The following is a 3411-nucleotide window of genomic DNA, read 5'->3' as shown; positions in this document are numbered from 1 at the left end:
AGCCACACATGAAGGCCCAAACGCAGAGCATGAGGATGGGGGTTCGGCTTTCCCGCAGCCCTGCCATGGAGCTACTGCCACTTAGCATTTCTGACCTTTCTTCTACTTTTTGTTCACCCTTCAGTTTCTAGTTTGTTGTTTGCTATTGTTGCCTCTTCCAGTTTTCCCTTTTTTTTTTAACCATCATGGGACAGCCTATTTCACATGGACATCACTCATCATGACATGCATCTTCAGCAGCAGCTGCACAACAGAGAGAAGAAAGCCAGCTGAGGACAGCAATATCACTGAGCAGGACATTTGTTAAACATTCTTTAAATTGTCTGGAAACAGATTTTTCATATGCTGTGATATCTTGCTTTGCAAACATAGGCATTTCTTGCTCATTAAAATTTTCTTGCATCACACAGCAGCCTTCTGGTTTCCCTCCTCCCTTCATCCAGTCTGGGTGACACTTTCCCATGGGCAGGACCAAGCTGCTAACTAAGCAGCAGTACTGCAGAACATTTTAGCACAGGCTGCATTTACGTGGTGTCACAAGGTTTCCGTAATGACACTCCTGAGCAGCAGCTTTCCACCCACTGAAGGTACAAAAGGTTTAAAATAACACAGTGTCTTACCTCCTGATATTACACATGGTTTCAGTGGGGCCTTTCCATGAGCATCCAAACAGCAAATTGTGGATTTCCATGTTGAGCTCAGCATGACCTCAAATGCCAAAAAAGTGGTGCCCCCTTCCAAATGTAAATTTGTACCTCTAAATTCACAGATGCAATACCCCATCTACAGCACTGGCATTGCTTAGCACTACTTAAACTCCAGACATCCCAAACAGCTAATACATTGCTCTTAGCCCTCCTAACGCAGTCATCAGCCTTTCCACCCCAGTAAGAAAGAGGAATAATCCCTGTTTCCCCTAAGAAATAATTGTCATTCAGTATCAGGAGCAGCAGAAACATGGTGCTTCTAATCTTCTGGCAGTGCAGCCAATTCAAAACGTAATGAAGCTGCAGAAGAGGCATGTTCAGTGCTGTGCAAACAAAGAATAAAGCCAACCCCTGCCATCAAGTGCTTTCAGAGTAAATAGACAAGCAAAGCATGAGCATCATTGCTCTTTTCCCTTTTTACAGATAGTCACCTTTTATCTAGAAATTAAAGGCCGTGTTTTCCATACAGCAACAGTTCCAAAAGCATCAGTAAATATTTTCCCCAGGTGACAAAGGAATCACTTGGCAAAGCCCAGAACTGAATTTCTCTCTCCAGTATCCCCACCGACCAGTTGACACACAGTCTCTATTTCCAGTTTTCTATTCCACTGCTTAACTTCAGGTTTGCTTTTTGCTGCTACTCTCATCCCCTTTAGGAAGAGTAGAAAATAGCAGCGCATGAGGAGCACACCATGGAATCATAGACTCACAGAACCACAGACCAGTTTAGGTTGGAAAGGGCCTTAAAGATCACCCAGTTCCCACCCCCCTGCCCACAGCTTCCACCAGACCAGGTTGCTCAAAGACTCATCCACCCTGGCCTTGAAGACACCCAGTGATGGGGCATCCATTCCTGTCTGTCTCTTTGCTCTGGTGTCAGGAACACTGCCATATACTGGGTTGGGGAGTATTTCAGTAATGCTAACTTCCATGTTAATATTCGAATTTGCCTGTAATCTGGGTCAGCACCCTGACTGCTATGTATGAGTCAATATAATGATGGGGTTTAAGATCAAAAACAACCTTTTTTTTTTTTTTTTTTCAGACAGAACTCTGACAGTGAGGCAATCTATCAGACCAACATGTTTTCATGGACTTATTATTTTATCTGAAAGATTATACAAGGCATGGCCAGTAGTATACAGGACATCAACAGAAATTTAACAGATCGTAGAAACTTGGAAGCATGAAATGGTTTGGGTTGGAAAGAACTACTGAAGATCATCTAGTCCAACCCCCTGGCAGGGGCAGGGACATCTTTCATTGGATCAGATTGCTCAAAGCTCCATTCAGCCAGAGCTTGGACACTTCCAAAAAGCAATGGATTCAAGAAATGGTTTATTATAATTTGGTTTCTAAGTAAAAATGGAGAATAAGTTAAAAGATTCCTTTCTTCAGGTTTCTCTGATAGATGATCCTATTTAAAACATCTGAAAAATCCAAGTTCAGATCCTCCAATTGCAAAACTGATAAAAGGTAGACTACAAGTAGTCACTTTGCTAATTCCTCCAGAATCAAACCCTGGAAGGAAGCTAGCATTCAGCAGGGTGTATTTCTGGGTCTGTTACATTAAGCCACGGTGCCTGCAAGCTATTTGCCAGGGTGTGAGTCTGAACCACATCAAAAACCACTAGGCTCTAGCAGTGACTAAATATTTAGCAAACCCATCTATTCAAATCAAACATGAAAGGCTTAACTCCCACAGATACCGGTCTCGAACTGTAATTTAGTGCGTGGGGAGGACATATACTTCAGGCTGTGTTTACAACATGTTTATGAATCAGCTTCTGATGGCATCTCATTTACCAACAGCGTTACCTTGTACCAGGATATGAACACATTGGACAAGAGAGGAGAGTGTAGTGACCTCTGTAGTTCAAGATGAGACAGTGTGATTTCATTTATTGTTCCTTCCTCTTCTTGGTAACTACTTGTTTTGCTGACAGAAGGAACAGGAGTCTTGCTGATGCTGACTGTCCACAGCCTGGATTTCCATGGCAGAGCAAGAACTGTGGGAGACCTGATAGTCAGATGTGGTCCCCACGTTGCAATGGCCAGCAAACTGTCAAGATCTCAGCACTGCTTCCAGATTACCATGATAAAGAGCAGCCGGTGTTCCTCCCATCTCGTTAGTTGTCTTATCTTCTACTGTGTTCATCTGTGATTACACTTACGTGAAAGTGTAACTGGGTTCAGCCTGCTGGGCATTTGGGAAGTGGCAGACTGCTGATGTTCAGGAGCAGTACAGAGCAATGTAAAAGTAAAACAACTGTCCTTTGGTATTTGCTCTGGTCTAGCGTCATAACATGTAAATTCAGGTTGTCAAACAAGAGTCAGCAATGCCAATTTTGCAGTTCCTGCTCTCCAGGGGACAGTCTCTGCAGGTCACTACCAAATAATGGTGTTGTGAAGTTTATGTCTTCAAGCACCATTCAAAGGCAGTACAGTCCATCAACCAATTAATACAAACTACAGTGAACTACTTATAGTCCAGGCTCTTACTTCTGACTCCCACGTGTGCCCTTTCTGCAGTATAACAAGTACTTAGGCAGAGCGGCTTCATCCAGGTATGCTGACAACATGCACACTGAAGGATGTCTGACTGCACCCTTTCACCGCAGCGTGAGAAACCACTGCTATTGCAAATCCAGTGCACAACAGGCTGAGAAGAGGATCACTGTAAGTCATAGAATCACAGAACGGT

The sequence above is a fragment of the Eurypyga helias genome, unplaced genomic scaffold (genome assembly GCF_000690775.1).
Source record: "Eurypyga helias isolate BGI_N326 unplaced genomic scaffold, ASM69077v1 scaffold27994, whole genome shotgun sequence".
NCBI lineage: Eukaryota > Metazoa > Chordata > Aves > Eurypygiformes > Eurypygidae > Eurypyga > Eurypyga helias.
The sequence above is the reverse complement of the archived record's forward strand: the minus strand, read 5'-3'. Positions refer to the sequence as shown.